This window comes from Anas acuta, chromosome 1 (assembly GCF_963932015.1).
Source record: "Anas acuta chromosome 1, bAnaAcu1.1, whole genome shotgun sequence".
Lineage (NCBI taxonomy): Eukaryota > Metazoa > Chordata > Aves > Anseriformes > Anatidae > Anas > Anas acuta.
Window position 1 is genome coordinate 55,238,857 of NC_088979.1, and position 18,699 is coordinate 55,257,555.

The 18,699-nt window shown below is 37.1% G+C and overlaps 1 protein-coding gene across 2 annotated transcripts in view; it reads left to right on the plus strand.

The window, feature by feature from the left end:
- Window positions 1-18,699, plus strand: part of PCCA (propionyl-CoA carboxylase subunit alpha) — a 278,772-nt gene that overhangs the window by 45,412 nt on the left and 214,661 nt on the right. The window lies entirely within an intron of this gene.

Here is an 18,699-nt window from a genome sequence, read left to right on the forward strand (position 1 = left end):
GAAATTTGTTACTGTTTTCAAGAGTAATTTATACCTTTTTTTTTTTTGGTTCAGTGTAGAAACAGATGAGGAATGTGCTTCTGTAAAATCTCTTCTGTTTTTAACATTAATAGAATAGCTCTTGTTTCTGCATCTTCCTTCATGTCCCTTTTGGCTCAAGTTCTAATTGTAGTATAGACTGTTACAATTCAGTTAGTTCTTTGGTGATAATACCACCCACTCACCAAGGAAAATATTTGGGAATGAACTCTGATTTTTATGCTACTTAGCTGCCATGCTTCTTAAAAGCCACCAGATAAAAACAAATGCAAGTTCTGTGTGATACTGAACGTGTCCTGCTGGTTGCTGAGTGGTGGTGGTATTCTGTTAAAGTTGAAAGGAATTCTAAACAGTTGGCACTTGCTGGGTTTTACCAAATCTAGGGTAATCTCTTGCATGTTATTTTTATGTAGTTTAGAGGCTTTTTCTGTTCTGCTTCGTGTATCAGAGCCTCTTTTTAGAGGGAAGATTCCTGGTTTAATTTATAACAAATTATGTTCCTGCTGGATTGCACCAGCACGATAACTGGCTTTAGTTGGCAGTTCCTGTAAAAAAATAATGAATGAAACGGAAGTACTTGATCATGCTATTATGTGGTATATTTTGCTGCCAAACTTTGAAATTTGATAGTTCTTACTCCAAACTGGGCATGCGTCCTAGTAATCTGGTTATTATTTGGTGATGTAAATTACAATATTGATGACATGACAATCTGGAACAATTTTTTTTGGCGGGATTAAGTAGAAATGAAGGAAGAACAAACATTCCTGTAGATCCCCTTCCCCTTCCTTCTCATCTTTTCACTCAAATGCTTTAATAGTGAATTCCTGAAATAACGTGGTCACTAGAAACGTGTTCAATTTGGGTTGGTGCTACAGCCTTAAAATAGCTTTTAATTGAATTTCACAAACCTGGTGTGTTCTGTTCCCTAAAAATATAGTAAAAACAAGTTCTGCTTTTGCTTTCTCAAAAGTCTCAATTAAGTCATAATCATGCGTCTGTTCATGTCAGAGGATCTAGAATATCGAACCCCTAGTGAGAATTAGTGAAATGATGTCTTCTTATCACTGAGGACTACTACTTTTTTTTCCAGACAACCTGATTAATATATTTAAGAGGAAAGCTTGCCTGCTGCTTCTCTTCTTTGTTAAAGCCTGTAATAAATGTTACAAAACTGTTATGAAGCTGGCAAGGATGTGCTTTTGTTCTGTTTTCATCTTTCTCCCCATTCCTTTCTTTGCACATATACTATGTTTTTTGTTTTTTGAGTTGCTGAAAGTACTGATATACTTGTGAAATCTGGGTTTATTTCTTGGTGCCTATCTTGTTTTTAAAGCAAGACTACCTAGATTTGGAAACACAAGTACACTAAATGTTTTAAACTTACCATTTTGTCTGTAAGAGTGGTAATGAGCTCAAAGCAAAGCTTTGTCTTCAATTAACACACGGAGGGTCAGTTCACATGTAATCCTACTGTGCGTGATTTGAACAAAGGCATGTCTTTTTGTTCATTATTATCTAAATGATCCATGGAGTAAGTGGACAGCTTTAGACAGTCCCTGTAAAGAATTCGATACATTTGGAGTACTAAAAAATTACCATTCTTTATTTTTCTTCTCTCTATCCTTAGTGAGAGAAGGGTATTGGGATTTCTCTTTTTAGAATGGAGGAGAGCACAAACAGGTTTGGGATTTCAAGTAAATGATTTGTTGGCTCCAGAACAAATCTTCTAAAAGGTGATCTGGCATGTTATTCATAGTGATCCAATATGAAAAGCTGGGGCATTCAATCACCTTTCCAGGTGTATCTGCTCTGGTTGCTTTTGATAGCTTAAAGAAAAGGGATTCACTGCATTTATATCAAGGAAGTCAGTTAATGAGTTTGTCAAACTGAAGGTTGTTTTCTTGGAAGATAGCGATTTTAAAACAAAATTTCTTGAAAAACTTTTAAGGCTGGTATTTGAGGTACACTAGTTATTACGTAGAAGAATAAATTGTGGTTCTGGGCAAGTGAATGTAGTTTCTTAGAATCTTAACTTATAATTTTAATTCAGAAATTTGAGCTGTCCAACTTGGAGCTCTTGCAGTGCTCTAGAAGAGTAATCCATATATATATTAGGGTTGTGAAGACCAGTACGTAAGTTGTTGCTTGTAGTTTGTGTGCCAATATATCTGTATGTAAGCAGTTTTTTTTCGCTTTGTGGAATAAGCACATAGTGTTCAATATTAACCTAAATCTTAAGGTGCAAGAAAAGTTTTTCTTCACGTTATTAAAAAATTTGCTAGTGACCTCTGTATTTACATTAGCTTGCTTAACGTATCCCATTACACAGAATTGATGCAGACCCTCTTTGAGAAGCTCTAACAGTGCTATTGTCTGCAGTAGGCCTTTGAAATTTGGCAAGGGGAAAGCCTTGAGACTAAAGATGAGCCTTTTGGTTGGCCTGTTGTTGGAAGATACTCTTCTGAAATTGCCATTTTCTTTTTCCTTGTAAATCTACAGAGCATCTGTTACAGTGGGGGGTGGGAGTGATGAGTCAAGCCTCTTCACATGCATGTCAAATGCTTTGAGATTGGCCCATGGTCTTGGTGACTTTTTTTTTTCTTCATTTTCTTCCTGAATAAAGAAGGAAATAGGGGAGAAGAGTGTGACAGAAAGCGAATGTGAGACTGGGTTGCCCCAGTCATTCTTTCAGTTTGAGCACTTCTTCCTGTGGTGTAGTTAGTAACAAGGAGGAGTCTTATTCCTGTAGCTGAAGTTATGTATGTTCTTGCTTTATGGCAATGGCCAGAAGCCCAAACCTTGATGCATGGTGACTCTGTACTTCAGTTACTCATACTGGGATCAGTTTTCACTCTTTAAATAAAAGAAAAACACAAATGAACTTCTTCCCCCTCTGCCACAGAAGTCCCTTCTGAAGTTAATGAGGGGAAGAATGGTAGGGGAAAAAAAAGAAGAACAAGATTAACACTACTTACTTGCAAAGTATAGCATGAAAAAATACCAATTTGTAGGGTTTACATCTTCTATGTATTTTGGTCACTTGTAGGCACGTATATGATAAAATTCCTACTTCCACGGGTGGTGCATTGTGATATATTTTCCCTCAAAGCCCATGGAATTTGTGCATAAAATAGGTCTATAAATGGTAAGAATTAAGGTTATAAGTTTAACCTTTAATCTGGAGTATTCTTCTTTTGAATGCAGTCTTGACATTGTTTCTTCAAGCAAAAAAAAATCTAGTCCCCATGCTCTGCCAAAATACCCTCTTCTGCAGTAGTAGCCATACACATGGTGGGACAGAAGGATCCAATTTTGGGATAAGATATGGATCTTTTTGGAATACCTAGTGAAACCTCTTTCTACAAGTCTTTTGTGTCTTTTTAGCAACTACTGTTGGGAAGAACTAAGGGGGGAACAAAGCAGCCAGTGCTATTTTTCTTTACCTTTGAAGCTAGATTAACATTCTTGGTGGAATTAAAACAACAACAAAAAAATGTTGTCTGAAATAAATGGGCAAACAATACACATAGAAGTGGTTAATCACATGTTTGTAAATGGCTGTATGCTTGAGATGGAAAAGGTAAAACAAAGAACTAAGTATATCCCTTTCTGTAAGGGGATGCATGTCTGACCTGTAAGAAACTTTGTTTAGGTGGATCCATAGCTCTACACAGAGCTAATTATGGGATTGTCACCTTTTAAAATGCAATGTTAGTGGCAGTAGTGTTTCCTTACAGTTGTTGTGTATGACTTCATTATTTCTAAGTAAAATTTGAAATTCCTTTGATTCAAGACGTTACATTTTTTGGGTAGTGTTTGGTGTCATTCATTTGCTGTTCCCACATGGGTTGCCAAATAGGAAGCCAGTCAAGTAAGTGGTTGGCATTTATTCTTTCGGACTTGAAAGGTGATGGGTGGGGTGGGGATGAAGATTTGGAAGTTTGGTATCAAGGATTCTCTGCTTATGGCAGAAATTACATCAAATAGCAGGGCGGACAGAGCTGTTGATGAGGGTTTCCTATTCTGTCCTGCCATGCAAAGTATAGTGTTGCTGCTCAAGCAGTCTGTGGTGGCTTAAGGTGCTCTGGTGGAGAGTGCAGATCATGCTTCTGCTGGGTGATAAAACAGTGGGCAATGTTTTTATTTAGGTGAACAGGTGATGTAGGTGCCCCTAGAAAGGTTCTGCCTCTGAGACTGTGATGTTGATGGGAGACTTCTTACTGTTCTGGGACGGAATGCTTCCGAATATTATTTAATATAATTGCATTTAATCCCAGTTAAACTTTTTGTAGAAATAACCTAATTATCTATAGGATCAGGTTGTGTGAAATCCACAGGAGGGACAAGTAGTACAGGTATTAGATCACCTGCAGTGTTTGTCAGACATTATTAGCCCTCTGCTAGTGCACGTGAGCTAGAAGAATCACAGAATTACGGGATGGTTGAAGTTGGAAAGGACCTCTGGAGGTTATCTGGTCCAAACTTCTGCTCAAGCCAGGCATCCTAGAGCAGGCTGTCCAGGTGACTTTTGAAGATTTCTAGGAGAGAATCTCCACAGCCTTTCTGGGCAAGCTCTGCCAGTGCTCTGTCATTCGTAAAGTAATGAAAATGCTTCATGGTGTTTAGAGGGAACCTCCTGTGTTCCAGTTCGTGCCCATTGACTGCTGTCCTGGCACTGGGACCAATGAAAAGAGCCATCTGAACTATAAGAAAATAGAATAAAAAAATAAATAAATCCATTATTTCTTGATTTGTGGTATCAGTTCTTGTGAGAATAGAATGTTCTTGCCCTTTTTCCACCTTTGTGGTTATTAGCAACTGTATGTCTATTTTTTCTTTGTTGTAATAACATAATGCTATGTAATTTTCCTTTTATATAGGAAATATTGTTTCCACTTTCTGCCCTTTTCTGCTATTGATTTATAACGATGCAGACAAGCTTGTCTGGTTGTCACACGCTCCATCCATTTTGATGTAATGTGATTTGTTAATTTGTCCTGTTCTAGTATCATTGATGTAAATTAGTATGGTAACCTTGAAAATGTCATGTGGGTCTGCTCCGTTTCTAAATCAGTGTTAGATGTCCAGTTGCTACTAGCGGAGTTGGATTAGACTTGAACAGTTAAGGGTTGATATGTCTTTTGAAGTAAGAACTGTTGTCTCATGGATTTTACTTTACTTTTGTGATAAGGTAAGCAGATACCTTACCTTTTGTGGTAAGGTAATTCTAAGCAGATGAAGCATCAGCTCGGAGTTCAGCCAAAGTAGTGCTGTCATATTAATAACCAGTTCTGTTTTCTGCCTGCACTTTTAAGAGCTAATTTATACTTTGACAAAGGATGATCTATATTCAGTAGTCTTATGTTAAAGACTAAATCCTTAAGGTTTTTATGTACTTATATAAGCATAGATTATTATATATATAATTACTAGAATATGCATATCAGGAAAATTAATGCTATTGCTGACTTTTTGGTATTACTATGGAGTTGAAGTATTATAATGAAGCAATGATGTGTGTGATAAATAGAACCATTTTCCATCTCCCAGTTCTGACTGCTGTTCTCTTCCATAGTTGAAAACCAATTACAGCAAGTTATGGGCTAAAATCTGTCTACAGAAATTACTGTTCATGAGCCAAGAAGGGTGTTTGCCACATGGGCACCATGCTGTATTTTCATATACAAATTGTTGTCAGTAGTGGTGTCTTACGTGAGAGGAGACATACAAAATGTCTTCTGTGCTAAAGCTATATTTTGAGTCACAGGGGAAAAAAAAACTCTTTTGTTTGTAGAAGTGTGTTTTAGCTTGAAGACACTTGTACATTGCAATAAGTGATGCTGTGTATTTGCTTTTTTCCTCTGCATTAGTGGCTTTTTTCTGCTAAATCTTCATCCCTAATTCCTCCTTTAGTTGGGTCTTGTGGTTTTGGAGTTTTAGGGGAGTAATATCTCTTGCTGCATGACAGCATTTTAGATTAAATTCTGACACACAACTCCTAATGAAACCAGGAGTGAGCTTCATGAGGGCTGATCACGACTGGCAACCATTTTTTTAAGGTGTTTGAGTAATTTCTGTATCAGCTGCTGAAAAAGATGTTAAATGAAAACATGCTTCTGAAGATGGCCTATTATTCTGGACTAGACAAAATTTTTGGGGTGTTTTATTCCATAGTATGTGTTTTGACTGTGATCTTCTTTTAGGAAGTATTTTCTTGAAGTTAGTACTTAAATGCAGATTGAATACTAGAACTTAATCTTACTTTTATGAAGTTAGAATTTATTTTATGCTGCTGTTTGCTTCCTTTTAGATTGTTGCATCTGTCCTGTTTGTTTTCACAGGTTTTTATACAACACTTGTAGAGTATTTATGTTGCCCTTACATTACATTGCATTTTGTTATGGAAAGCTTTCAAATACCCTGAATTGTTTGTATGACAACAAAACAACCCAACCTGCTGAAGGTGTGTTGCAACATGAGACAACTTCAGTTTTATTTTTTATTGTTGTGTGTGGGTCCACCAGTCACATCAACAGTGGAGGCTGTAAAGTATGAAGAACAAGCATGTTCATATAGGCATGTAAACGTTGAATAAGGTCTCACATCATTAGAACTGGTTAACATTTCACTTTAACTTAGCCATTCAGTAGGGCAGGGGCAGGTGATACTATATTGTGAGCCTGCTACAGGCCACCTGATCAGGAAGACCAAGCAGATGAGGCCTTCTATAGACAGACAGAAGCAGCCTTGTGTTCACAAACCCTGGCCCTCATGGGGGGGGATTTCAGCCAACCCAATATCTGTTGGGGAGAAAGCAAAGCAAGGCATCCAGGAGGTTTCTGGAATGCATTGTTAATGCCAGGGTATAAACGTAACCTCTGTCACCCAGGGTATGGAGAAGGCTGAGGTGCTCAATGATTTTTTTTTGCCTCAGTCTTCACCAGCAGGAGCTCTAGCCACATAGCCTAAGCCCCCAAAAGCAAAGGGACTGGGAGAATGAAGAACTTCTCACTGTAGGAAGAAGATCAGGTTTGAGAACAGCTATTGAACCTGGAGGTGCACAAGTCCGTGGGACCTGATGAGATACATTTGAGGGTCCCGAGGGAACTGGCAGGCCTAGTTGCTAAGCCACTGTCCATGATATTTGAGTTGTGGCAGTCCAGTGACATTCCCACTGACTGGAAGAGGGGAAACATGACCCCCATTTTAAAAAAGGGGAAAAAAAGACCTGGGGAACTACAGGCTGGTCTGACCCATCTCTGTGCTCAGCAACATCATGGAGCAGATTGTCCCGGAAAATCTACTAAGGCACATGGAAAATAAGGAGGTGACTGGTGACAGCCAGCGTGGCTTCACTAAGGGCAGATTGTACCTGATGGATCTGGTGGCCTTCTACAGTGGGGTGGCAGTGTTGGTATATAGGGGAAGAGCAACTGACATCACCTGCCTGGATTTATGCAAAGTGTTTGATGCTGTCCCCCATGATAACCTTGTCTCTAAATCGGAGATGTGGATTTGATGGATGCACCGTTCTATTGGTAAGGAATTGGCTGGATGGCTAAGTCCTGGAGTAAGTCACCTGCTTATCAAGGCAAACGTGCTATCATTAGGAAGGAAAAAGTTACTCCAGGTTGAATTCCTAACCTTGGAGCTTGCTGGCAGAAAATCATTTTATTTGATACCCTGAGGTTTGATGCCAGTAGTTTTTTGTAAACTTGGTTGTGATTTATGTATGTAAGTAGGCATATACATTTATTTCTTTTTATATTATCTCTTGAACAGCTTAATGAAACTTAGATTAAAAATAAACTTAGATTATACACCTTTCTGATTAGGCATTTTTGCATATTCGTCCATCTTGATTTTTACATCAGACTTGTGTAAGACACATGCACTTGCTGAATAACATCTTACTGTTTCGAGGTAAGTTCTTTAATTGTTGCTAAATTACGGCTTTCAGTACACACAGGGTTAAGTGAAAAGGTTGCAGTAATATCTAGTGAGCTTTTTCCTTTAATGTGCTCATTAGCAGTGGCAAGTCCAGGTTTTAGCACATGTCAGTAATTTACATTTCATTGCTGAGTGGCTGCCCTTGTTCAAGAGTTGTTTCTAAGCCTGATGAATATACTTGTATTGGGAATAAACTGAGTAGAAGAATTGAAAGCCAAATACCCTGCCAGGCTTTTCAATGGGTGCTGAAGTTTCCAGTGGGTCACTGATTAGTAATGCATGGCACAGCAGGAAAATGCAAAGATAATGTCTAGAAGGTTACTACAGGTAGGCTCTACCATCAACCCCCTTTTTCTTTGTAACTACCTTTACAGTCTTACAGTTATTCTCTTCAAAATTCTTCTCTCTTGGCAAGCATTCTCTTAGTATAAGAATGTGGTGTGTTAGATAGACATCCCAACCAGGTTACTTAATCATTCAGAGATGGCACAGGAAAGTAATTGTTACTTGGGGAGACCTAGGAACAAATGATCTTATAGGCTGTACGGTTTCCTGCTATCAGATTATGATGATAGGGATCCCTGTAAATATTTGCTGTAGCCCTTTTTTCTCTCCTGTGCTTTGTCAGATACTGTCTTGTCTTGGTTTGAAGATGAGTGTGGTTAATAGCTATAATAGCAAATATATATGTTGGGATGCAGTAGCATTGTGTTTGGCTATTGAGATGCAAAACAAAGGTTGGTAGCTTTTTTTTTTGGGGGGGGGAAGGGGAGGGAAATGGGTGCTTTCATGTAGCAGCAGCTTAGTTTGGTAATAAAACCATATAATTATCTAAATGTATTCCTGATGGAATGATATTCTTGCTATTTTCCAAGCTGCTCTGACTGTTTACAGAGCACTATGTGGAAACTTATACTGTGAAATTCTGCTTTCCTTTGTAGAGAGTCCTGCATATATTTTCTGTCCAACAGGATAGATATTGCGGAATTTACATATGTACGCAGACAACTAAGCATTTTTATTCCAGATGCCTGTTAGGATCATACTGACATGTTCTTCAGAACTCCAGCAAGAGAGTGCTGGTGCTTACTCTTTCCCACTCTCTTTCTAAGGTATTGTGAACGCTGTTTATATTCAAGCTGCTTATTATACAGTTTGGGGATGGGGAATGCATTAAACATTTAGAATGGGGGAAAAACAGCAAAAGATATTCCAGAACGTTCTTGTGAATAAAACCTGCCAGTTCATTGTGTGAGCACTTGGGAACCCTTTTATTAGCCTATCTGAACATTAGGTAAATATATTTAAATGAGAATGTTTGTAGAAAACAGAATCATTTGAATATTTTTCACACGCTAGAAATATTTCATAGCGGCCTCAGTGAAATTTGGAATTCCCATTCTTAACTTGCAAAACAGGCTGGGAAGAGTGATGCCTTTACCACTGTATTAATGGACAGAAGGAATCTGAAGTGGTAATTCAGAACCTCAGTTGATCCAGTCATTGTGACTAGCCAAGAGCTAATAGTTTATGAGCTAACAGTTGATAGCATACCTATAGATGTTGCTGGAAAGATACTTTTCCCATTTTGACTTATAGTCAGAAACTGGGGAATCCTATACTCTTTCCAGATAAACTTGTCAGATGTTTTTCCATGTGGTTAAGACTCTTCCCTGTTCTGTAGTCAGAAACCTGGAGATACTCACAACTAGGCACGGGAAAGAGACGCTGAGACCAGCAGAAAAACAAGCAAGAATATGCCTGAGTAGAGCTTGCACAAGTATTTTATGCTTCAAACTTAGAACTGTTTCATTTTTCTCATATTGTCATAAAACAGTCATAAAATATTGGCAATTGTCATAAAATATTGGCAGCCTTGTATCTTAGTGTTGGGCTGTGCTTCTGACTGGATCACATATGGAAGGGATGAAGAGTGGTGCTTTCATTCAAAACAACAAACTAGTTAAGATTCCTTGTAGATCTGTTGATGGGAAGACTACGCTATCTCCAGAATAGGTCCTCTCCTGATGGCTGATTAAGCAAATGGTGAGTACTGTGTGTGCTGTTGTCCTTGCCACCTAAGTACAGTTAAGTTGTACACTGAGGCATTGCCTTCTGTATATAGTTCTGTGTACCTGTCTTGAAGGCAGGTGAACTGTTTGTTTTTTGGTGCTCTGATCTTTTTCTTGACTGATAGAATTGTAGCTTGGGCCTACCTAGGTGTGATCTGGTTTATAAGGTTTATTTATAGGACAAACCTGTTACTTACTGCACGAAAGGCAGCTTTGAGTCAGTTAATGAGTCTTTAATCATTGGAACAGGGTCTGACCTCGAATAAAACATGAAAGATGTTCCTACCAGTTGCTTTTTTTTTGGTGAGGGGAAGGAGTCGCTTTGTTCTTAATGTAAACTTTTAATCCATGGGGGCTTCCTGTGAAGTGAGTGGCAGGCTCTTGTCATTCAAATTGTTGCAGTCCACAACCATCCTTGTCTTTAATGAGGATTTTTGGTGGCTGGCATCAAGTGAATTCAACATATGTGTAGCCCATATCATGTTGTTCAAAGGACACTTCTCAAGTTGCTTAACTTAAGTAAAATGTGTTGTGGTGCTTAAGGCATTAATCAAGTTTTTGGGACAAAACAAAAAACAAACAAAAAATATTGGTCTGGGAAGACAGTGAGTATACATGAGTTTCTGCATCTTTTAAGAAACCAGAGAATCCCTTCTATAATGGATACGGAAATATCTTACTTTATTTCAGTGCATATTTTTATTCCTCTTGCAGAAAGAACATGTAATTTTAAGGTGGTACAGAACTGAAACAATTGAATTTTGTAAGATGGCTGCTGTTATTTATGGATTCTGTTTTAACAATCTAAATATAGCACTCATGTTATACTACTGTGACCTCTTTTGGGCAAATGACTGTTTTTTCTGTGCAAGGGGTTACCCAAATAGTGTGTAAGCTTTTGTACATACAAAAGCTGAAAGTATACTTTTGTATATGTCGAGCATGCTTCTTAGCATGTCAGGGCTGCTCAGGAACCCAGTGTGTAAATTTGCTTTTCAAAGGCATGCAAGAGGAGTGCTACTAAGTTGTGCTTCCATCTATCCCACCTGGAGGTGTTCAGCTGAGCTTAGAAACTTGGAAAGAGTAAGTTCTCTGCCTAGGTTTTTGGGCAAGCTGTGCTTAACTTAATGGCATTAAATTCAAAGCCATCTTACTAAAATAGCATCCTGCTGTCTTAAAGCAGATTACCCAAAAGATAGGAATGCTCAAATTAAGATCACTTTGATTTGGATTTCGTGTGTGTGTGTAGACACTGACACATTTTTCATTATGTAATTGCTTAATTGTTTCCATGGGACTCTTGCCTCACATAAGCCTCGGCGTTTCTTTCTGTTCACCCTTCAGTGTTTGGATTAAGACAATATTCAAGCCTTGCATTGGGCACACATTTTTAATTTAGCTGGATGCCTTTGTTCATTTCTAACATACGTGAAATTTTTGGAAGTGTTAATGCATTCCTTCTCTTACCATCTTGCTGTTCTTTGTCCTCTCCTGCTCAGCTTACATTGTGCTGCTTTCTTACACGTTCACCTCTTTTTCTTGTCTTTCTGCATTCAAGAATGTCTTGGCTGTTTCTTCTGGAAAGCTCAGAGGGCTCAGGGAACAGGTGTCCTGATTTTCAGTTGCTTCCAACAATGAGGAGTGATTTTAGATGGTCCTGTGTCCATTGGGTGGAACATGGTTTTGTAGTACCTGCCAGCAAGACTCTCCAAAATTCCCTAGAAGGTTGTGCATACTGAGGTTTTCAGAGGCTTATAACTATTTGTGAGGATGGTAGAGGCATTAGTTATGACATAAGTATGGTTTCCATTCTGACTTCATAGTTCCTGATTCAAGTCCTCCAGATTCTGCATGAAAGACCTTTTCACCTCACGTTAAATAATAATTACAGCATTATAGCAATTCTTTCTCCTAATCCAGCTCTTTGAAAGTACTAACTTTTTGCAGATGCTTGGAGAAATTATTGTGCAAGAGATGCTAGAGTAGAAAACCATCAAATTCTAAATCTTGTTGGACTCAAGAAGTATATTCAGGTAACAGTGTCCTTATGTAGAGTAAATAGAAGGGCACAGTGACTTATGCTATCATACAAGCTAGCTGTGTTTCTCTACTATAATGTGTTATCATACACCCTTTTTTGGTACAAGTAAAGTTATCTACAAGATTTTGTTATACTCCAGGTGTTAATATTAAGTTAGGTTGTCTGGTAGATTTTTTTTTTTCCGCAACAACTTTTTATTTAGCTATTTCGAACTATTCAAAACACTTTTCTAGTCATTTCAGTGCTTGATAACTTCAGGGTTCATTGCCCCTGTACATTTTTCAAATTATTAGCTTCCTAATGCATACAGCTTTAATTTACCCCCTACTGATATCCTTAAATAGGTTTTCAAGAAATTTGAAAGTGGACTACTATAGTTGTATTTCAGTGTTGGTCCTGACTGACATAGAATTTCTTAAGTAGCCTCCACAATTAAAGTGATGGGAGGTTCAAACAGCTCCTACGGCAAGAAGCTAAAGACTCTCTTGAAAGGAGATTTGTGTTTGGTATCCTAGAGTGTTTTCACTCTGCTTATTTTCTGGTGGCTTGCTTGTTGCTTTTGCAAGTGGTTTTCCTCCCAAATGTAGCTTAAATGTGTTAAGGGCAGTATTTGTTCTTCTGGTGTCAAATATTTATTAAAACTCTTGATTTTATTTAAAAACGGAAGAAAATCTGACATGTTACACACGTCACAGCACAAAAAAAAAAAATAAATCTGTAAGGGGCAGCTTAAAGAATTGAGTACATGTATTATACTCCTGTGTTTTTATCACGTATTTGCTTATTGTGTTTTGAATGTAACTCAGGCTATTGTTTTAGCTCCAAATGCCAGAAAACTATGGAATTATTTTTCTTTGAATTGACAATTTGAAATTTCCATTGCAGCATAGAATTGAAGTAGTAAGGTTAAAGCATCTGCAGCACATTTATGGGTCAACTGTAGTCTATACCACTTCGTTGTCTAGCCTTCTTCTGCCACATTTCTGTGGAAAAAGTATTGTTCATAAAGACTACAACACCAGGCATTCTTCTTGTCTTGCAGTTAAAACCAAATGTTGTGTTCCCTTCTCCCTCTTTAGCCTGCTCTCTGCTTCTTGTTCAGTTTGACTCTAGTTTCTGACTACTATATGACAAGCAGAAATATACAAATCCATTGTCATAGATTGTATTGAATTGACACTTGAAAATTTGTGGCCAGAATTTGATACAAGGTAAAGAAGAGCACAGGAGTAGAAAAATGTTTTTGACAGCATATTAAATTTACACATTTTAGTTGTTCTAGTATGTCTGTATTATTCAGTGCAGGAGTGGTTTCTTACTAAATTTGTGACTCCTTAAGTGAAATATTTGTAATGCCAGCTATTTTTGGTGTCACGTAAGTGGCATGTCAGTCCTGATTCACAATATTATATAAAAAAAAAAATGCTTATTGCAACTACATCTAAAAAGTAACAAAAGAAAACAGAGCTTTTTCAAATGATAAAATAATCCCTTGTAAGGAGTTGCTAGTATAATGTGCAATAAAGTAATCTGATAGGATTTCATTCTAGGAACGATGAACATTCCTAAAAATCTGTTCACAAAAGTTAGTAAAAGAGTAAGTTAGAGGAGTTAAAATGAAGATGGAATTTGGTAAAAGAAAAAGCTAGATGTGGATTAGATTTTTGGCATGGATAAATTAAGCTTTGTAGCCCCTGATTCTGTGACCATTAAGTGCTATTGCTGAAATGAATGAAGTAAAATAATGTTACTATTAGGAATTAAACTTAATTGTTGAGATTTCTCTGGTTACTTAGTCTTCTATCTGATTGTAAGGCATGTTTTGATGCCTTATTTTGATAATGAGCAGATAACAGTAAGAGGCTGAAACTCTAGCTATGGCATGACGTTCAGTTTCATATGCACGTTGGACCATATTCTGAAGATTACAGTGAAAATCACAGGTATCATAGTTAATGTAGTAACTTTAATTATGTAGAAACTGAGGCTGTGCAATTGCAAACTACAAAAACCTGAACCTGAGTCTTAAAACTGTTCCCAAGCACAGGGATAACTGCTCATAATCCACCTCTAAAGCCATCTTTAAATAATAGAGAATAACTGAGATTTTCTTCGGTAGGCAGAAAAGGAATTGTTTTTAGGAAACAAATAGTTAGTATGTCTTATGTTTTTTTCTTTTTTTCTGAATTCCATAATGTAAAGGAATTTAGCATTCAGCTACATTATCTGCATAGCTATAGCTAATATTGGAGATGCTTTCTTTAAAATCATACTGGATTCTTGCTTTGAGGGGATAATGAAACTCTACTCAAATGCATCATGGTGACTTTAAGAAATAAAAATAAAAAAATGGCTGTTTGTATTCTGTAACTTTCCATTACTAAGGCAGCTGTGCAAATGCTGGCATTTGTTGGAGAATAGTGCTGTTTCTGTACGACAGATAAGTCTTAATTCTACATACCCTATTTAATAATTAAACTGGCTATTAAGAAGTGTGTGAAGACCCATATAATTCTCTGTGGATTATAAGGGTGTATCATAGTATGTACACATGATACGTGTATCTAGACCAAGAGAAAAATGCTTCCTATATTAAGCATTGTCAAATTCTTTTTCTTCAGTAATTAAAATCATAGGTTCCGGATTTGTTGTAGCACAAACAAGCCTGAATTGGAGCTCCGTATAAATGGTGAAACAGAAGCTCTCACTTCACCTGTGTTCAGAGTTTGTTCATGAAAAGGTGTGATGGATAAATGAGTGAATTATCATCAGATGACAAAAGTGTGAAATACCCATAAAAATCTGTATGCTAACATAAACTGTTTAAAATACAGTACAATGGAAAAACAACTTGAGATATGTAGATTAAACATAGTTCCAATTTTGTGAACAGCAAGAACTCTTACATCAACCATTCATACAACTGCAGTGAAGAGACTGCTGTTTGTGTGATTATTGCTGTGCATGTTTTTAGATATAATGCTGAAGAATAAATAGCAGTGACAACGAAGTCCTGGAGTTGAACAAAAAATTTGCTAGGAAGAATGAAGATGGGAAAACCTAGATTATTTTTGTTATAGTTTTTAAACACTGTTATTGTTTAAATCTTAAATGTCACTTTTTTTTTTTTTAATTTCAAGTGAGTGATGGTAGATGTTGCAGAGTACAGTAAATGTAATTATATTACAGTATCACTGGTGTCTGTTGACTTTATCGGTATTAGAGCAGAATCCAAAGAACCTAATTACGTTTACTAAATCCCCATTGTGCTAGATGTCATGCACATGTGTAATGAAAAGCTGGTTTATGACTTTTCCAGCTCCATCCTGTTTGTATCTGACATAAGATAGCATAAGCTAAAAGTAAATGGCATGTTATGTAGAAGGAAAGCCTGGGGGTCTAAGTGGGAAAATCTTAATCCCCGTGTGGATGATATCCTCTTCCATCCCACAAAAAATAAAAACAGCCAACCAAAAAAACCTCTACCCTCACCCTTCTCTTGAAAACTGAGAAATGCAAGCAGTTCGTGTGGCTGGGCAAAGCAGCATTCAAAGATCTGGGCATTTTTCTCTCCTCTCTTTTAAGTTAGTGTTGTGCTCCTGCAATGGGAAGAGTTTTGTGCAGTTCGTTTATAGTATTTTTTTTCAGCAGAAGTCTTCTTTAGAATGTGAGCCAGAAAAGGCAAGAATTTTTTAACTTTAAATAGTTAAGCTTATATTGCATTGTAAATATTTAATGTAGCTTTTATTTTCTTAAGGCAGAAACTCTTGATATTTAATACAAATGCAAGGCTCTAATCCTATAGATTTTGATAATATCTGGACTGTAGTCCTTAAAATCAGAGGGCATAGTTTTCTGGGAAAGAGTGACAATATTGGGTCCTGGTTTCTGTATTTTTGGAACTTTCCCTTCTTATACATAATATTTTTGAATTCTTTTGAAATATATTTATACTAAGAGTGGAAAAAGATTATTTATTCCAGACATGAGTTAATGAATTCCTTATTTTTGTATTTCTTTTCTGTACTAAAAATCTTGGGAGCCAGGGTCTTTGTTTATTCTTCTAAAAAAAAAAGTCCATTTTTAGCACCAGCTCTAATTCATAAGCTAGTCTCTGTACGTGAGGGTGTTGAGTGTTTTCTGGCAGATTAGCTCATTTGTTGCATTGCCGGTATCTGCAGCTCTCTTGCCAGTACTCATTTCACTTTGATTTTTGTTTTTGCCTTTTTAATTTGCTGGAGAGAGATGATGAGGATGAATTTTATACACAGAGTCTATGCAATAAATACACTCTTCAGCTTGTGTTTTTGTTTGAAAATGTGCACAGACTCAAATTTTGGCAAGGGGAAGGAATAAATTTAACTTGCCTCTGAATAGTTAATGAGATTCTCGATTAGGATAATGAACAGAGATCATTGTGGCAGCATATTTAAAATAACCAAATATTTTGCACCAGAAGTGATTATCTGTTTTAAAGCTTTGCTAGGCTCATTCTTAACATTCTTGGTTTTTTACCTTACGATTATTTCGTTTCTGCTTGAGACTTTCTGTATGTCGAGTTTCAGTGAAGATTCAGGTAGGATGGATTACTTTTAGGAAACTGACACAGAGCTTCCATGGCAAGTGTCTTTCTGTTCCTGGGACTCCAGAGTGAATGTTTCAAGCCCTGTTGTAGCTCAGGCTGTCAGTGGCACCCAGGTCGTGCCACAAAGCAAGGAGGAACAGGACCCATGATAGCCTTTTCTATCTTATAGACATTTGTGCAAAGGTGCAGGTTCACAATCTACGTATGTTAAACTTTTTCCAGTGTTGCAAGGAGCTGTTGGCTTTGGACACTTGTCCCTTGTGTTGGGACCACTGTTTAGTCCTCTAGAGCAACTTCAAAATCCATGAAGACCAGTTAGTGCTTGCACCAGAAAGATGCAGTGGACTGAGTATGAAAAATGAAGAGCGTAGAGGTCAGGATTCCACTTTTGTGGCACAACATTTGACTCATGATGCCATATATGATGTAATATATGATATGCAGAAAAAGAAAAAAGCAGGGTAAGAAACTTCTGGTGCATTTAATGTTCCACATTAAGTTACAAACTCTTTAAATGTAGCCTTTTGCTGCTTTTCCACTGCTGTTCTCCAAGAGTATATTCTGCATTTACTTTTAAGGATTGTTCTGTATTTTCATGAGGAACGTAATCTAGACACATGCTTTTTCAACATCCAATTTGTGATTAAAACCCCAGTTTTCTAAGAATTTCCAAGTAATTCTAGACCAGCGTATAAATTAGAGGTTGGAATTCAGGAATATCTATTACATTTTGCCATTTTCATATACTGTTGTAAGCAGTTCTGATAAATCAGTTTCCATTTAAAAAAAAATAAATTGTGGATATCCCATTGGTTTACGCTACCCCAGGTTTCTTCCCTACTCTGGGCTGTGCACTGCCCACCCCACTTTCCATCATTTCTGTGGGAATCTTTGAAAAGAAAGCAATAGCAGCTTGTCAGTGATTGCCATAATTTAGCAGGCTGTCTTCCTTTACAGGCTAGAATTTGGGAATTTAGGCCCTCATCCTGCAACTGTTTAAGCATGCTTAATTTCAAGCACATGCTTATTTACAGGATCCAGATTTGTTTGTCTAATTACTTTATAGCATGAGTGAAGCCAGACTGTTCAACTCTTGGAACCATCTGTTGGGAGAGAGAAGGAAGAACTTGACTGTGTGTTTTCCAAAAAGCTGTTCCACTCTTAGCTACCAGACCAAATTTATCTTTCAGATAAATTGTCTGAAGTTGTCTTAAGTATATGTTGTAGGCATTTTTGTTGTGATGTGTTATCCCAAGTTCCAAAGGGTTGTGGTTCACAGGGAGCAGGGCTACAAGGAGATCTCATGGACTGGTTCATTATAAGTGTCTATAAATTCTCTAGTAATACATATCGATGCGTATTATTGACTTGTTTTATTTATGACACTGAGATAACAAGAGGTTGTTATCCCAAAGCTATAGCATTTTGACTGTTGTAATACTGCTGTTTCATCATTTTGGTTCATAGATTAAAACATGCACAATTCCATTGTTATTTCCTCAGGCTAGCCAAGAAATAGAGTATACGCGTAGTTTTAAAATAAAAAAAACTTTCATAACATTTAGAGATGTTTATGATCACCTGCAGTTCTTTTTTTTCTTTTAAACTGAAATCAAAGGGCCAAATCTGCTTGTTTGATTCATCCAGGAGTATGTGAGTGTAAGAACAGGGTTTGGTGGAAAAAACACCTGTATACAAGTTTAATTGCTTAAAGATAATAAAGTCATAAGTAATATTTTTTTCTGTTAAGTTTGGCTGAAGGTATCTGATCTTCTTTCTTAATTTTATTTGAACATCCACATTTAAGAGGACAGTAAAGTTGTATTCATGCCTGTCCATAATATCTGCCATAAACTACCTCAGTCTAGTTGAGCATACATAGAAATCAGAGGGAGAGCTCTGTAAGTGCTGAAAAACGAAATTGACTGTTAGAACACACAGAAAACCCTCAGAAACTTCTTAGAATACTTGCCACTCTAAAGGGAAGAAAAATATCAATTTTTTCATTT